The sequence below is a fragment of the Carassius auratus genome, unplaced genomic scaffold, assembly GCF_003368295.1.
Source record: "Carassius auratus strain Wakin unplaced genomic scaffold, ASM336829v1 scaf_tig00034526, whole genome shotgun sequence".
Taxonomy (NCBI): Eukaryota; Metazoa; Chordata; class Actinopteri; order Cypriniformes; family Cyprinidae; genus Carassius; species Carassius auratus.
The window spans coordinates 54,151-74,104 of record NW_020526157.1 but is presented as its reverse complement, the minus strand read 5'-3'; the positions used below and the strand labels follow the sequence as shown (position 1 = coordinate 74,104).

The window sequence follows — 19,954 nt, the reverse complement described above, 5'->3', positions numbered from 1 at the left end:
TGATAATGCTAACGCAGTGTTCCCGGCTTACTCAGATTAGACTAAAAGCCTTTAAACACACACCACCATGGGAAATCAAGTCACCTTCCCCCAACAACTGCTGGATCTGAGAAACAGCTTCAGGTTGGCAGAGAAACTGAAGTTCATTAGATTATCGCTAATTGCCTTATTAGAGAAGAAGGAAAATGAAAAAAAGCAAAGGTGCTTGGGAACACGTGCTTTTCCAGAGCTCTAGTTAATCACTAGTACGGATGGCTTGTTTGTGTATGAGAATGAAAGAAAGCAACAACTGTGAATCAAAATAATGCATAAATATAATAAATAAAATCCTTAGGCTTTTGGGTATGGGCTGTAGGAACATTAACATTTTGAATCTGAGCTTCACTCACCCTGAATTTGTACTGTGTGTTCCTTCTTAGGGACTCCACCTTACGGTTCAGCTCCAAACCGCTGTAAACTGCCTGGAAGTCCAGTCCCTGCCAAAACACATCGTCCATTAGGTGTCAGGAAGTGAAGGATGGAACATTTACTCCCTCCCAGTTTTGCTTTGGAGGCTGTCTACATCATTGTCTTGCACTTGTAAATACTTCACTGAGGCTGACAAATGGATCTAAGTGAGGAATCGGGTCAGTTCTGCTGCCCCAAGCGAAAATCAAAAAGAATAATACGCAATTGTTTGGACAAATGCTAGTCCAGTCCTAAACTTGAATTTGCTCCACCTCTGAAACAACTTTTTTGTTGGTTGACATCAGCAAAGCTTCTTATTTTTCAATGCTTTTGCTACAATCTGGCCATTAACACTGTTTTTAATGATCCAACCAATTGCAGATGAATACAATTAAGTTTAAGATTAATGATTAAGAGTCCTAATTTTTCTTATTAATACCATTTTACACTCAGTAGTGTGCTCCATTGCAGATGCAAAATAGAAAGTTGAAAATGTTGCATGATTTTAAAGTGGGAAAATGCATAAAAAATTATATTATGACATAATAACAAAAATCTGCTATATAAAATATATTAAAATAAACATAATATGGACATGTATACATATATTTACATACACATACATACATACAAATACATATACACACACATATATATATTATATATATATATATATATTATATATATACATACATACATACATATACATACACACACACACACACACACACGTATACACATATGCACATATATACTGTATGTACACACACATACAATTACTCAGTAAGCAAGATGAAAAATAATGTGGATGAAATATCTTCAATATATTTGGATGGCGCATCAGCCTGAGGTGTGAAACACAACAGGCATTAGTAATGGATCCAGAAGAGCCCATTTACTCTGACAACTGTGGGCAAGGGCAATTAACTAGAAACCAAGAGACGTGAACATCCAGTGTACACACTGAGAACATCTAGTTTGATAGATATTATGACAACAGAAAGCCATAATAACCCTGCATAAGGGCTCAGGGGAATTATGGGATGGAGCAATAGGAGAGAATTCAACACCTTGGTCTCATCCTGCATCTCCAGGGTGTATTTGACCACCTCCTCGGTGCTGCAGCTGTTTGGGTCGCGTCCACTCCAGTGTAAGCCAGGACGGGACCTGCCTGTACCAGCCGTGGAGGTAAGGACGTCTGCGGGGAGACTTCCTGTGGTGTAGAAGAGGACTTCTGTGCTGAATCCACTGCAGAAAAAACATTATATTCATTAACACTAAGAAATCTCATCCTTTCCAATTCTAAATAGACTATACGACATATCTGTGTATCATCAAAGTGTGTGAGAAGCACAAAGTAATAAATTATTTGGACTTTCTCCCCCAGCACTCACAGTGAGCAGTGAGGAGATATTTTCTCATTTACCGCACCCATTAAACACTGAGACACCACAGGGCCAAAATTCTGTTAAATTGCATACAACTAAAAGCACATAGGCTGCTGGGTTATATTTATAATATTGACTTTTTTGCAGTAATCATAAAACAATTTAAAAACACAATTATTTCACCAACACCTCAAAAATCAGTACTATGGCTAGTACATTATCTTAAAATGGTAATAACTAAAATAAATATTATTTTTATTTACTATGTGTTTTGGTGGTAATCCAACAAGGTTCCAAAATAACAGAATTATGTTTCTAAAATAAAAAAAATAAAATAATAGGTTATTTTTTAAGTTGAAACTGTTACACTGTAATAGCACAATAAGTACTTTGTAGTATTAATTAACCACATGTATTTTCTGTAGGGTTAGGGTCTGGGTTTGGTTTTAGGGTTAGTTGCTTGTTATTATGCATACTTTACAGTTATTACTATAGTAAACATATGTAACTATGTCACCATAAAACAAAGAGTTAAAATAAATAAAAAATAAAATAAAAAAGAAAATATAAGAAAAAGAAAAATAATAAAATAAAATAAAATAAAAAATGAAATAATGAAATAAAATAAAATAAATAGCAAAATAAAATACAATAAAAATTAAATTAAATTAAATTAAATTAACATATGGTATTATCAGTGTTGGGAAGTAATACATACATGTAACGGCTTTACGTAATTGTAGTACAAAATAACAGTTATTGAGAAATTTTTTTGTAATGACAGTTACTTAAGTATGATTAAAAGGGGTCACATCTGAATGTTTTCTATAAAAATCTAGGATTAGATGAAGAATATTAATTTGTTGCTTTTGTTTTTTATGTGCATTATGCCTCCTGCAATTTTACAAGACTTCTTAGTAAATCGACTGCTATTCTGATGCTCTTGTTTTGTTCTCTTGATTGAATCTGCCTATCAATATCAATCCCACATTTCTGCTGAAAACCTTCGAACACAAGCTGTCTGAGAGTTTGATTAACTGATTTACAGCTGAAAACATCCATTAGACATGTAGAAAAGTAACCAAAAAGTAATCAAATGTAATCAGTTACATTAATAAAGTTATTGTAATAGTTAAACTGCTTATTACATTTTAAATAGGGTAACTTGTAATCAGTAACCTATTTCCAAAGTAACCTTCCCAGCACTGGGTATTACTGGTTATAATTTAATTTAACATTTCTGTAGGAAACCAGACAATAAACTAACCTGGTGCCAATATCATTTAGTGCTGCCACTCGAAACGTGTAGCCAACAGCAGGGCACAACCTCATTAGTTTGCAGTGTCGCTGGTGTCCAACATAGTATTCACGGAAAATGCTGTTTTTCTTCCCCCTGAAAAAAGAAGAAAGAATGAAGCGAGACATTCAGTGACAAATAGGATGACAAGAACAACACAAACATCCAAAACAAGGAGAAAGGGACATCGACAGTCACGCTGTGGCAGGATAGAACACTCAGTTTTCAAATGAAAAGAACAACAAGAACAAGAATAAAATTGCTGCTGGAAGCTGTGCTAACTGTCACAACAACAGGAGCCAGTATTTAATTAAGGTTAAATGCAGAGGTATTCTGAATGGATTTGGTGGGGAAGAACGGCTGCCAGCATCTTCAGACACTTCTGGAGCCGCACAGCCACAGATGAGGAGTTTTAATGAGCTCTTAATGAGTCAGAAAAGCTTTGGGTAAATCAAAATAACTGAAGCAGACAGACTATGGCGTAAAGCGGAACAGTGAGTTAAAGCCTCAGTCGCCACAGGACCAACATCTCATGCCATGGAGACAGGGGAAAACACCACAGCCAAAGAAAGAAGGCAAATAATAGAGAGGAAATGAGAGAGACAGAAAAATCTACTGGATAGTACGAGTATATGGCACACACAGGATATAACCACATTTATTTAGAGAGGTGATACATACCTCATCCCATTCTAAAACATAACTGGTGATTTTTGAGCCATTGTCTGCAGGGGGCTGAAATTAAAATGAGAAATTGAAAAATATATACATTAATATATACACTTCCAATCAAAAGTTTGTTGCTATTAAGGTTTTTTTATGTTTTTGAAAGAAGACTTCTATGCTCACCAGTGCTGCATTTATTTATTATAATATAAAATGTAATTAAATTTATGCATTTAGCAGATGCTTTTGTGCATGAAGGCTAACAGTTTTTACCTAACATGTGTTCCCTGGGAATCGAACCCACAACCTTTTGCGCTGCTAACACAATGCTCTACCACTTGAGCTACAGGAAACACCATAAACAGTAATACTGTGAAATATTGTTACAATTTTAAAAAAAGTTGTTTTCTATTTTAATCTATTTAAAAAAAAAATATGCTTCCTTGCTCAATAAATTAATTAATTATTTTTTTAAATCCCTCATATAAAATGTAAATCCCTCATTACTAAGGACACTAAACAAAATAAATATTTTTTATAATTAATCATTATACAATGTGTGACTACTGCCAGGAGGTGATGCATTACAATGATTTTACTACAGTTAAGGTTTTTTTCTTAGCATGAAGAAATGCAGAATGTTCAAATAATAATAGCATTAATCATTAGTAAATCACCATAAAACTAATTTTACTAATACAGTTTTGACCCTAAGATATATGAATGGTTGTAGAAACTCTGCACAATAACAGAAAATGAAATGCAATTAAGTCATGCATACCTTCCACTGTAATGTGAGGGAGCTCTTGGTGCGATGGGACAGTCTGGGGGGTAAAGGGGTATCAGGAGGGGCGCTGTGGGTAGTGAAGGCCCTCGCATCCGAACTGGGACCCTTTACTGAGTTACACACTGTGTTTACTCTGTAAAACACACATGGTGAGAATTTCTCAATTAGTAGTTCAAGAATATTTCAGAAAATCTGCTATTGTCATTTGAAATGAATCATTTAGCAATAACAATGTATTTGAATGCTATATCCACTGTAGTTATAAGAAGAACACTCCGTGCTAGTACTGTGCTGTTTAATGTAAGTGTTCAGATGCAGAAAATTTAGTACAAATCTGTTTTTTTTTTTTAGCATATATCATCTTTAATAGGATTTCAGGGCATTCATCTCTCTTCAGCACTCAAATTGAAATGAAATTCAAAGTGGTCAGCTAATGGAGCGCTTCACCTCATTTGTGAGTCGCTTTGGTTAAAAGTGTGTGCTAAATGAATAAATGCAAATGAGAAACTGCTCTTACCTGACGTGATAGTCTGTGGCCGGTCTGAGGTCAGTGAGGGTGCACTGGAGCTCCTCACCACTGAAACAGAGACGGACTGAGAGTGAAAGTCTGTTTGTGGGAGTAGATGGGTGAAGCATTCTTTAAAACCTCCTTCAGCTTTCCAATCAATTCATAATAGCCTGTATGCTTTGCTCCAGGGACCAAAAAAAAAAAAAAAAGGCAAAACTGCAGACCTACATGAGGATTTTTTCCTAACCGCATGGGGAAGAATGTTATATAACTATACTAACGAATAAAAAAAATTGCTTTAGTGCTTCAGAACACATGCATCAATAAAATTATGCATCTAAACAGTGGGCCTTACCTATACACAACCTTGTATTTCCCGTCTCTGCCCTTGTCCTTGAGCTGCAGCTCGTAACCACAGGAAGTGACCCGTCCAGATGATCCCGATACAGAAACAGACGTCCATGACACAAGCGCGGAGCGGGACTGTACGTTAGACACCTAAGGGCCAAAATACAGACAGATTCCAGCTTTATTATAAAACATAACAGCCTGAAATTTGACCTCTAAAAAATATAAAAATAAATAAAAATTATATGTAAATGTAAAACAAATCATATATTATGCAATATATGTTTTGCTAATTGCATTTAATTTCTAAATTTATTTATTTTCAATTAGGATATAATATATATAGTGTTCCTGTGCTCAGTGGGAGAAAATTGTGTTTGCAGTGCAAAAGGTTGTGGGTTCGATTCCCAGGGAACACATGTTAGGTAAAAAATGTTGGCCTGAATGCACTCTAAGTCGCTTTGGATAACAGCATCTGCTAAATGCTTAAATGTAAATATATAAAGGCTGTACAACAAGAATGACAATCCAAAACAAATTGCAGAGAAGAGTCTGGGAGAAGACTAAAAGTTCAAAAAAAGGAAAACGCCTGAAAGCTAGGCCCATTTGAATTGCAATTCCCATTTATTTATGATGTCTGGTACATCAATAAATCTAGGCAGCTGTAAATAGTACTTAATTCGGGTGTCAAGGCTACTGCAGGCTCGCCTTTAGTGAGTGAAGCATCAGTCTGAGCACCCTGCAGATGACGTCCTCCACAGTTGCTCAAAGCGGAGAGCGACTGCTCATTCACAAAACAAAAACATCTGTGTCTGAATTGGCTTCGGCCACAGCAAACCACACTATTTCTCTGACACTTGCTGTTTTGCATTCAAACCAAGCGATTTTGTATTAGTAAAGACTGAAAGCAAGAGCTATAAGGAGTATTTTCACAAACATCTAAATGTCGGCTGCATTAGTAAATGTTAAAGGAACCGATCATGACGAAAGACACTGAAAAATGCTTCATTTATGAAACTGTAATGCCACAGCACCAAATGGAAAGGCAGAAACAGCTTCTTGTGTAGAATATAAATTCGTTTTCTAGGTTGAGATAACAGAAAGAAGCACAAAAAAGCAGGAAAACTGGTTATCACCTTGATAATACACACAAAAAAGGGTGTGAAAGAAAAAGTTTATGTCCAGTTACTCAATCTACACAAAATATATAATCTAAAATGCATAAAATAGATTAAAATAAACACATATCTAAAAATGTTATAATTTATTATCAAAAAAATATACAAAAATAATTAAAAAAAATGTTCTGTAATATTACTATATAATATAATATAATAATTCTCATAAAAGATGTAAAAAAAAACTTTATATCAAACATTCTTCATGAAAAACATTACTTACATTTGGGGTCTCGGAGACCTCAAATATAAAACATTTTCTTTTTAACATTACATTCTCTTCTGTACTCATTGTAGTGGCTGTTGTGTACTTCTGTTTGCTTTATTATATTTTCTACAGTGCACTTCTGCTGCGGTCGAATTGACCTTGAAAAAAAACAACATTACTATACTGAAGAACCAGTGTGTGCCTACTTTGTGATAGAAAAGAGGGTTAAAAGTTCAAAGTGCTGTTGCTGGTATCTGATTAGGTCAGATGAACATGACAATTAAAGGCAATTGTAACTATTATCTTTACACAAAAAGGGAGTTAAAATATAAAACAATCTGAAATGGAACAAAGCCTTCTTTTTGTGTGCTTTAAATACCACATCTAAAGCAATCTTACGATAAGATATTTGAATATATTTTTTTGATAATAAATGCATTCTATTTTTTTTTGTCTACTTTATATTAATATCACATTTTAAACCTTAAATGCATATATAACATGCATTCCCACTCAAAGCAAGAGACAAAGATTATGAAATCGGCAGCAGAGATGAGAAAAACAGGCTATTGATGTGACCAATCAATGAACCATTTAGCAATGCATTAACAGATGCTGCCCCCTCGTGAACGAAAACGGAAATGCTTCATTCTGATCATCTCTAAACAATAACAATCCTTACTATCCTTACGTGGTTGCTATGTGCAGAGTGGGTTTAACACATTATTGCGAGGTTTCTAGGGTGTTCTAGATGGTGGTCTGAGGGTTGCCATGTCATCTATGATAATGCCCCCTTTTTTTCCAGGCCATATCTTGGAAGAAAAATTTAATTAAATTCTACACTACTCATACGTTATACTTTATGTGTGTGCATTTGCATTGCTTTGATCATTCTCTGTAGATCCCACTTTCTCTTCCCAATCCACGATTGGTCGATTATGTATAATACCTGCACGCTATTGGTCAAACTACTTTCTTTCTTTCACAAATATGAAAAAAAAGAATGTATGAAAGAATGTACTCTATGATAATCTGATCCCTAGACTCAAGTTTATATGATTTCCCTAACCAATTTTATCATCCACCATGCAAAAAAAAAAAAAAAAAAAATCTGTTTAGAGAGGAAATAATAACTGTCAATCAAACAAGGTTTAAAATAGTTTAGCGTTTGGTGTTTGTTTATATCCCTTATGCAAAAAAAAAGAAGTAATGTAATGCTTTTGAAAAATTCTAGAATATTTATAGTGGAGCAATAGTCCTGCAGGACAAATAAAACAATAACTGGCAACATTGGTGGTTCTTGATTCTGTGAACCATCTGTGGAAAGGAGATTTGTGAAATGACATGATTTAAAATCACTCACCTGCGGCTTGTCCATTCCTGATGGCACAGCCTGAACTCGTCTCGTGTCCACATCGTGATCTGCACAGAAAACACATTAAATATAGCCATCCGTCTCCTATCAGTCATAAATCAGAGTGTGTGTGTGTGTCTGTAACATCTTCATGCTTGTTTGCACAGAGAAAGAAATACAGAGAACATAAATTGAGCATCTCCAGACAGAGACACAGATCTGAGGCAATGGAGACGTCCTGACTGATGGGGCTGTCGGATTGGGCCTGAGCCGGGTCGGAAAATGTCTGTCGGGGAGTGAGGTTCATAGGTCTGGCTCTTATGGGGCCCGAGGGGCTCCTGCAATGAGTCATCACTGCGATGAAGTCATGGCAACATCACCCCACACTGACCTCCTGGTTTTCCCCTAATAAGATGTTGTTGGGATTGAGAGATTGAGGATGTTTTCAGTGGATTCTTTATTTTATTAGAGGAAGAGGGAAAAGAGTGGGAAAATGAGAGATTCCACTCCATGTATGGATTAAAAACAGTTAAAGTGATCTTGAATTACTCGTTGGATTCAAAGAAGTACCGCCAGTGTTGAAAAAAACAATTTTGAAAAAGTAAATTGATCTTACAAACTACATTTCATCAGAAAACTGAAAAACACTGAAGCCTGTTAAAACAAATACATAAATTAAAAAGTAATTCTGCTAACCTTTTCTCATAATTGGAATTATTTCAAAATTTATGTTCTACTGTATTTAACAAAAAAAGCATGATTTTCCTTTTAAATTGTAATTATATTTCTCAATATTTATTACAAATATTTTTGCAAAATTATGCAATAAATTACAGTGTTATATTGTTTCATCGGTGATATTGAATGTAAATGAACTCCTTAAAATAATTCAGAAAGAAAATAATTTATTAAGCAGGCATGCTTTAAACTAATAAAAACTGACAGTGAGCATCTACTGTATATAATGTTACAATTATTCAAATAAATGTATTCATTAATCAAAGAATCCTATTTTGCCATTTACAATATTGATAAAATATAAGAATTTTTTCTTAAGCACTACTGGTCAAATGTTTTGGTTCAGTATGATTTGTTTTTAAAGAAATTAATAATTCACTCAGCAGGGACACATTAAATGAATCAAAAGTGATAGCAAAGACATTTATACTGTTAATATAAAATATTTATATTTCAAATACGGGTTTTTTAAGAATTCTCGTGTACAACTGTTTTTAATATTGATGGTAATAGTAAATGTTTAATGACTAGCAAATTAGCAAATAAGAATGATTTCTTAGGGATCATGTGACACTGAAGACTGGAACAACTGTGCTGAAAATTCAGCTTTGCCATCACATAATTCAATTAGATTTCAAATATATTAAAACTGAAAAATAGTTATAATAAATTTGAATAATATTTACCAATAATACTGTTTTTACTGTATTTTTTATAAAATAAATCCAGCCTCTTTGAGCATAAGAGACTTTTCATATAAAACAAATATCTCACAGACAACTCATTTTTGACCTGTAGTGTAACCAGCTAACGTTTCTAAAGAATAGCTGGACTTGCTTTCACTGGTTTTAAATCATTAATAGTTTGTTGACGAGCCACAGCAAAGTCCTGAAGACTGAAGACCAAGACTAAACGTCTGATGACATGCATTTCACCCAGACCAGAGCATCTTCTCAGACATTCTCCAGAGGAACAGCTCGTCTTCTCGTCTCTTGATTTAATTTGCCGTGCCTTTTCCCTGTGCATTTTAACACGGACCAGACTTGTGCCGTCACTTCAGACAGGAAGAGATCTGTGTCTCATTATGCACCGTGGTTTCGCCTCAGACACACACACACTCTCTCTCTCTCTCTCTGTCTCTTTAACACACACAGACACAGAGGCATGGGAACTGAAGGTTCACAAGAACAAAGACCAGAGTAAGATAAGACATTAAAGAACAAAGAGGAAAACAGTGAGACCGAGTGAGCCGTTTTCAAAGGAATGATGAAAGAAAAGGAAAGGATGATAGAGAGAATTATGGAATCTACTAGATCTCATGCAACATGTGTTCCACATTCATCCACCATCTGATCCCAGTACAGCTACATCCTTTATTGGAATCTGTTAGAGATTGCACTTGCGATCGGAGGCATAATAAGACCACGGTGACAGGAAATTCCAGTGGAGGTGAATTTAGTGTGTGGGTATTGAATAACCAAGTTCTACCACTTGTTTGCGATAAAGCTTTAGTACCACCAACTGTGTACCGTCTTCTTTCGACTGCCTGTAAAGGAGACCCCGCTTTATCAAAAACATGTCATCACACAATAAAACAACAGCAGTTTCTTTAGACTTTTCCAAAGCATTCTGCCAATGTGGCATCATTAGATATGCTCTTGCCTCATCAAGTTCTGGTTCTTCCAGCTCGAAATCAAAATGCTCTGAGGTGGCGATTAAATCCAACACCCATTTTTCAATACATTTTCATTTCAATATTTTACCAAAATATAAAAAAAATACATGAAATGACCCATTTTGGAAATAAATCATATTTTTTTATTAATTATTGTTGATTAATTAAGTTCTGACCTTTCGTTTTATCAAATAAGCCAATTTAGAAATGTATAAATAATTTAATAAATAAGGAGAAATATATATATTTTTTTTCAGAATTCATTGATGAATCATTGATTAGTTCAAGAGAACAGCATTTATTAGAAATAGAAATACTACTGACCACAAACATTTGAAATGGTACTGCACAACTGTATACTCCAGCAGCAGAATTAGTATTTTAAGAATGCTTTTCCCAGCTCATTTCATTCAAGCGACTGACTGTATTGCACCAATAGTGGGCGCTCTTCTACATTCACACTCACACTGTAAACTGTTTATCTCATGTGTATGTGTGTCACACTTCGAGTAAGTGCTGACACTGATATAACAGCTCAAAAATAAAGGCTTGAGATAAGGACCCATAAAGCTTCATGGAAATGAGACTTTAAAGTCAACATAAGTGGACAAGATTGTTGACTCATCTCAACAGAGACTGCTTTTATTTGAGTCCAGCTGACCCTTGAAGTATTCTTTGTTTTTGTGCTCTGCCGTTGCCACATGTATGAACAAAATCAGCAAGATGTCTGTTAAATTAGAGGTGTTTTATAAATTTGACTTGGCTCACCCTGTGGCTCGGTGTCTGAGTGTTTGGGGCTTCCTCTGGCTCTTCGATCTGGCCTCTTGCTGCCGGGGCTTCCTCCTCCTCCTCCTCCAGGGCTGCTGTGGCTCTTGCCGTAGCCGTTAGTGGTGGTGGTGCAGGCCGTGGTGTTCTTGTAGCTGTTGGACAGCGGGCTGGTCACATGACTTAGACTTGTACGCTCCACCGGCTGTTTGAGCTTCTTGGGTGGAGGTTTACAGTACTCCTCATGACCCATGAAAGTGGAGATGTTATACAGCGGGATGATCTCTGAGATAAGACAAAGATTGCAATTACACTATGGAAAGTAGAGAGCAAATATGTTGCATACACAAAAATGTTAAATAAAGCAACATAATATTTATGTGAAACATAATTACTGGTATACTTTGTATTGGATTTATTTTCAAATTTTGTTTACAAAATTCAACATACACAATTTATATTCTAGTCTACAAGTGTTTAGCGTTGTGTATATATAAGCACAATAATGTTAAATAAATCCTCTTAAAACTCTTATTATATTATTCAAAATAGTTTAGCTTAATTTTCTCGAAATTAAGCTAAGCTTTCTTAATTAAAAAAAAAACTTCTTAAAATATTTTTCAATATTGAAAAAAATAAAAATGTTAAAATTTATAAAATATATAAAAATATATAAAAATATGCAATAAGTAAAAAAATCTTAAATGTTATAATATATAAAATTTAGCATATTTTTATATTCACCAAACATTTTTTATTTGTCTACAAATCTAATTTTGTGCAGCAATGTTCATGCATATGATTTAAACCTTTAGTACAGCAATCCATATATTAAGAATCATTTAATTTAATTATATATTTAAAATTCAGTTCATATTCAGTATACACATGACGACAAAAAAATTAAATAAATCAAATACATTTACATAAATAAAATTTTAAAATACAGTATATATTTAATATTAATAAAAAATATATATATTCAACATACAATTTATATTTGTCCACAAAAGTTATTTTATTCAGAACTGTGTGTGACCACACAAATAAAAATAACTTAAAAATAAACGCAATTAACAAATTAGTTTAATAAATTTTATGTTTATTAAACAAATGCGTATCTTATACATTAAAATATTTACAAAAAAAACTCTCTCTCTCTCTCTACGTGTATATATATATATATATATATATATATATATATATATATATATATATATATATATAAGATTTCATATTGAGTTTAAAATGTATATTAGTCTACAAAAATGATTTCAATCATTTAGGAATAAGAAAATAGTTCCTCAAAACCACAAAGAAATATTCAGTCGAGCATGTCTCATCTTTTCACGGTAAATGAATGTTCAGATTGGCTGTGTTGTGTTTTCATAGCTTTGTGTGGTATTTCGCTTTCAAGTTGAGCTTAGTTAGGACAGTGTTATGATTCAGTACAAAGAGACGGTTGCCCATCCTCACTGAGGTATGTGTTTAAAGAAGTGAAAAAGTCCAGGACCTTTAGTCTACAGTGGACTATGAAGCTTACCTTCCGGGTAGATGGGTGGCAGACGGTGCTGATAGAACTGGTGTGGGGGCACATCACCGGGGCTGCCTGGGGGATAATATGACGTATGTGAAGCCGGAATAAAGTGTGGGTGCGTCAGGTACTGCGGGTGAATGTGGTGGCTCGGGGACAGAGCCGGAGAGTAACTTGGAGGATAACATTCAGAATGAGGCGTGACCACTACCCTCCGCAAACCTGTGTTGTCTTCCAGAACCTGAAAAAACAACATCCACAGACGTCAAGCCAAACAATCCCCAACCTCACAGGCCCTCTGTTGTCAGCCATTAGTGCCCCACCCGACAAACAACACCGGATCGAACATGCCAGCAGTTACGAGGCAACCACAGATGTTCAGTGCCACTTTAAACAAAGGGCAGGAATGCAAAAGTAAACAAGGCCTTGTAATGGAACAGCTACAAGTACATTCCACTGGAGGAATGCATGCATGGAAGATGCTTACAGGAATCACAGATCTGCTGGAACAGTTCACATGGGAGAATCAACTCACTGTCCCATGCTGACCAGCTTGGTCACCCAAGGTTAAAGGGGGAGGTTACTGACGACAGCAGAAAACTGTTCGTTACTAAAAATGCTTTTACTGCAGGAAAACCAGTATGTTCTTGATTCATGCAGAGAGCTATTAAAACACTTATTCAGCATGTACCTTATTGTCTAGTTCGTAACTGATGGAATGTACAAGTGATTGAAGATACAGTGATGAGGGTTGTTTTCTGGCAAACAGTACACGAAAAGGTTTACAAAGTGTTCACTCCATATTTATAATTAAATATGATGGCTAATACCAATGAGCTTTTCCATTTTAAACGAACGGAAACCTTTGTCCAGAGATAAATGCTGACATGTGGGGAAACAAGCACAGATTTATGTTTGAGTTTGCATATTCTGGAACATGCAAAGACAGATTATGTCAAATGTTATTTGTGCTCATAAATTAAGCAAAAATAAAAAAAGAACATTACAGTGATTACAGGAGAACCAACTTTAACCAGCCAACCAACTTTTGGATCAACTTTAGTTCTAACTGTTGATGTGAAATTGTTAATATTTTCAATTTAGTATTAAATACTATATATTTTTTTTAATCAAATATTATTATTATTAATCTCAGAGGTCTACAAACTCAGTTTCTGGATTTATTCACTAACATTACATATAAATATTAAATTGTAAAGTCAAGACGGTGAAAATATGATTCTAAACAACTCTGGACAGGTATATCTGGACAGGTAATTAACTTGATAAAGAAAATGTATCAAGGTATGGCACGTAATTATTTATCATGTAATGTGTTTAAATACAATTAAAAATGTTTTTTAAGTAACTAATAAATTTATGCAGTACATAGATATATTCAATTAATCAAAAGTAACAGTAAAGAAACTTACAATAACTTAAATAATCCTGAAAAAATGTATTACATTTTTTTTTAATTACAATAATTTTTCATTTGTAAATAATATTTTACAATGTTAATGTTTTTACTGTCGTTTTGATGAAATAAATGAAACCTGGGAGAGAATAGAAGATGTTTTTAATTAGCATAAATTAATCTTTAAAAATAACTTACTGGCCACAAACTTTTGAATGATATTGTATGTTCACTGTACATCTAGTTCATATGGATTTTTTTAAATGTAGATATTAAAATCTGCCATTTATGAGGCCTCATGCTTGTGCAATAAAACGGCATTTCCCATCATTTTCTGAGACAGCAGAGCAACAATTACACACATAATGAGCATTATTATCACTTCATTTTGATGCACTTGAGCTAAAAAGCTTCCATCTTTTTGGGAAGTTCAAAGAGGGAAAGTGGTGAGCGGGTCCTGCCCTTCACATTCGGGTGGAATGCGCTAATGAATCATATTTACACGAGTGACCTTTGTGCCATTATAACCCTCCCACTGATTTATTACACCCACAACTCAAACCCTTTTTCCTGCCCTCTCTGCAAGAGTTTTTAACCTTTCTTCTGAAATGTCACTGACGTCGACCTTTAGCAAACTCTAGCCTGACATCGTTCTGTAAAAATGAACAACTTAGGCCTGTTCTTCTGTTGTGTGTTTGGCTCCTGCATACTAGAATCACACTTTGTAAACGTGTATCCAAGAAAAGGATATTCGCCTATGAGGGGTGAAATCACATCCTCATTGTGTGAGAGAGGTTTGGCCACCCTGACGCATGGCCCTGACCCATTCCTGCTGGTTACCTGGGAGACGTAGCCAGGAGGAACGTGGATTGGTGGAATGGAACCGTTCAGTGACATCATGGGAACTTCAGCAGGCCCTGAAGCAGAAGAAAAAAAGAGCTGTCAATCAAACAGTAACACAATGCTGACTCCGCCCCCTCATTCCATCACGTAATGCAAGCCTAAGCAAAGAAAATTCCAGGGGCTACAAGAAAACAGCAGAAAAACAGGAATGCATTGGTAATAAGACACGTATATGCATAAGAGATGGAATTGCACTAGTTAATCACATAACTACCAATTGCATTCTCTTCATTGCATATATATATATATATATATATATACACATACACACAAACACACACACACACACTATATAGCACATTTTCAACTACCGTTTAGATAGTCACAAAATGTAGACCATATTATAGTACAGCTTTAAAGTTTGATAAGCACACTGTAGGAAAGACTCAATTTAACTGTAAAAATGCTACAGAAAAAACGGTTAACCTCGAGTTTCCTTGCTATACCCAAAGGAAAAACGAATAGATCTAACCTTACATTTGATGTAATTTTACAAAAAAAAAAAAATACTGTTAAATGTACAGTCTGTGTAAGCGAAAACCATCAAAAATTCATCTCATTGCAATTTACAGTGAAAATAATTCCATGTGAAAGCTCACATTTTATGGTATTTTGTTAAATAATTGAGCTTCCTAATAATGATTGTTATTTAGTTATGTATATTAGGGTTTTGTCGCAGCTCGTTTTGTTTAAAACATGTTCATTTGTTTGTTTTAATGCGAGTTGAGTTGTACCACAGTGTTGTTTTGCATTTGTGCGCATGACACTGTGCACCTTCTACATATCAGTATTTACCTCAGTTTGTGGAAAAGCTATGTGGTTACCTTTGAATCATCATGTGGCTTACTTTTGTCCATCAGTGTACTGGTTGTCAGTATATGTTAAAGTAACAAAACAGATTTTATTTTTGGTAATTCAGCAGAAAATGACTGTTACACCGTGTCCTAAGTTACACACGACATGCCGATTTCTGCGACAAGTAGTTTGAGTGTCCACAGTAGACGATACTGCGATACTGCGAAGGAATCAATCAAATATCACAGCCAATCAGAAGCATGTGTGGGCGGAGTCTCTCTGGAATTTTAAACCTTTTTAACATGATTAAATGTACATACTGAGTGACTGATACCATCTTTGTTATGGAATACGCATGTTGGTTTGCATTGTTTTAACGTACATCTTCGCTTTGATTTATTTTCAAGATCTGAAGTATCTGTTGTTGCTTTTGATATGGCTATGAGGCCACACAATATGATATTTAAACTTACATTTCACATGTTTAACTTTGAATAACGCACATAATCAGCTGAGAATTATCTATGGTCATCTAGTTTGTATGTTGCTGTTCCAGTTTTTTTTCGACATTGCGGAAATAGAAACGGTTTCTTTTTACGTGTCACATTCACATCTAGTTAGGACGAAAACTCCGATTAACATGGAAAATATACCTTTCATTGCATGTCGTGGCATGTAGTCGCATGTAGTTAGAACACTGTATTCGATTTTACATTTAAAAACACGTTTTAAACAATGTGTACTGTGAAATGCACTATACAAATAAAAGCAGCTTGACTTGATTTTTGACCCACCATCCCGCAGGCCTTTATTTTGTACTGTGACACTGGGTTAAACAAACAATTTAAGGCATTGTTTATGGCTTCACCGCAGTCAACGCGGTAGAAATAGAGCCATCAGGTCCAACTGGTGCACCGCAGGAAGAAAGGGCCACCGCCAGCACACAGACCCTCTCTGTTATGGCTCTCATGAGACGCTGGTGAATGAAACCCCTCCACCCAGCACACCAACGGCTTGTTGTCAGAACATAAAGCTCAGAGATGCATCTCAAACGAGGACCCTCATCCCAGGCTCGTGTAGCTGAGGGCCACCAGCTGTTTTAGACATCGGCGTCTCCTCCAGACCCTGCAGGAACCGTGGCGTGACAGCCTCCGGTGCAGGAAATCAACAAATCACCCTGATGAATTTTACAGTTCCTCCTCGCCTTCTCCCCCATCAGTCAATACCAGGGTCAGTATCTCCAGCTAGCCGTTGCTGGGTTTGAATAAGACCCTGTTTGTTCTTGTATTGAAGGGGCTTCACAGGAGTTTTTGAGCGGCGGGGACAGGGGAGGGGTGTGTGTACACAGCGATGTGTGTGGGTTGTTTCACCGGGACGTGAGTGTATACGCATGGCAGCTTAAAATACCCTTTTCACAGAGTGACGTGTACAGAGCACAACAAAATCCATTGAGATCGTCCCGTGTGTTTGGAAAGGGTCTCACTCAGGTATGCGGGGCTCTCTCGCCCCCCTCTCTCTCGCTCCTGTGAAAGTTGAGGAGCTGAGTTTGAGGTTTGGGGGGAGCTTTGAGATGACTGAGTGACAGGATTGTATCACAGCCTCGTAATATGAAGGGCCCTTTCATCCTTGACCCACAAAGAGAGAGAGAGAGAGAGGGAGAGAGAGAGAGAGCATGAGAGAAAAGGAGAGAAAGAAGAGAAAGAACTCAACACAAACATTCCTCTACCTCGATTAAAGGGGTTGAAGGAATGGATGGCGTGAAGGCTAATGAAAAGAAATACAGGTTTGAAAAAGACAGAAAGGAAAAAAAGATTTTTACTAAAGCTATAAAAATTTCAAAGAATGCAATGAAAGTTAACATAAGATTAGTGTTGTTCAAGTTAACTAAATCTATCAAAATAAATACAAATAAAGCTAAAATAAATCTGAAATAAAAATAAAAAAGCTCAAATAATATAAGAAATGTCACCTTGGTGACTAACTCAAATAAAAACTTTTTAAATACTACAAATCCCTAAAAGTGAAACTAAAATAAAAATTCAAAAAAACTTTTATTATTTTTATTAGTAAAATAACAAGGTAATAACAGATTAATTTTGATGACAAAATTCCCCAAATGAGGTTAATTCAAAGACATTAAATAATTGTGGTGGACTTGTAAAGCATTGAAAAGACATGCAAATATATGCAGATACATATATTGTTTGTTTTATCTCCATATCACTGTACATACAGTAACTGGGCTACAGTCCTAAGCAGTTCATTTACCAACAGAGCCTGTCTGTGGTTAGGGTGTTAGGATAAAAATATATTGGGAAAATAATTACAATGTTCCCACATCGCCCATTTATTTTTACAATAAATTATGACCTCATAAAATGAAAGACCCCATTTCTAATTATCTGAAGAAAATATATGAGTGATGCAAACTCGGTCCTGGAGGACCACCATCCTAAAGCGTTAAGCTCCAACTTGCCTCAACACACCTGCTTGGATGTTTCTAGTTTACCAAGCAAGACCTTAATTAGCCGCCTCGGGAGTCTTTAATTGGGGTTGGAGCAATTGGCCCTCCAGGAGCAGGATTGGACACCCCTGTGCTGGGGTGTCATGAGAGAGTGCTATAATGCCGCATTAAGCATGACGGAAGCTTAATGGCTTTAAGTAAAAAGAGTACAACCTAAAGTCTCTGGTCTAAAATATTTTTTTGTCCATTTATCATCCGCTAAGCAGAAGCAATGAGCAATGTCTGAAGATGGAAAGAGGTGGATGTAGGAAACGGGGGTAAAACTGCTGGATTGCCAAGCGTCTGAGGAGGCTGTCGAGGCACAGAGCCTCTTCAGCAGAACAAACCCCTCTTTGTGCTTCAGAGAGAAGCTCTCTCCCCCACTGCAGGGCCTGCTGGGTACTTCATAAAGTCCACTCAGTCCTGCTGGGGGCCGCTGACACACCACCAAAGTGTGTGCGAGTGCACATCCTCGTGCACGGTGATTTTTTTTGTTGCTTTTACTCCACTCTTGAGGAAAACCTGCCAAGTGGCATTTTCGGTTTCGTACTTTTAAGAGTAGCTGTGAGTGACAGTGTTGCAGAGGAGCAAACTTCCACAAACTATCAGTTCCTGAACAAGATCCACTGATTCACTTCAGAGGGCTAGCTTGGCCAGACAGGGAGACGACAAGCAGAAAAGAGCGAGAGAAAGGGATGTTTTTCGGAAAGAATGTCTTGCATCAATCTGAGGGCCACTGGGCAAAGAAAAGAAGTGCTTCTACTGCAATGGTTTGCAAATCTGATCTGTTTTTGAGAAAGCGAATGAGTTTGGGAGGGTGTGTGTGTGTGTGAAGGACACTGTAGGAGAGAAAAATCACAGTTGAGATCACTTTAACATCTATGTTTCTCCTAGACAACAATAAAAATACATGGATAGCAGATGGAGTCTTTTAATGAGGTCTTATACTCCTCAATCTGAGAAAACAACCGTTCCTCAGTAGAGATTTTAACTCTCACCTGTCCCCTCGGTTGGGACGCCTAAGTTTACTACACTATATTACATCAAAATCACGTTACAAAATGTTTTCAGTCATGAATTATATAAATTTAGGTTTGGATCATGCACTCTGTCGAGCAACATTCAAGCACAAAAAGAAACAACCCATATGAAGAACACAGCATTCAGCTGCACCATACCAATTCATCTTCAGAAATGAGAGAAAAACATCCAAAGGTTGGACAAACGTTGAGGACACACTATAATGTGACCCATTCATCACAATTCCTTCTGTTTCTCCTTTCAACCAGACACAACAGCAGATTTCCAGACCTGCAGTCGATCTGATTATGTATATAGGAGATGGTAATTTTCTGTGTCCCTCAGTACATAGTGTGTGTGAGTGTGTGTTTTCATGTTTCTGTGACTGCACGGCCCATTGTTCTTGCTGTAAACACTATCTGT

The 19,954-nt window shown here is 36.0% G+C and overlaps 1 pseudogene; it reads right to left on the bottom strand.

Annotated features, from left to right (window-relative positions):
• Positions 1–259: 259 nt before the first annotated feature.
• Positions 260–19,954, bottom strand: part of LOC113081530 (fibronectin type III domain-containing protein 3B-like) — a 45,118-nt pseudogene continuing 25,423 nt past the window's right edge.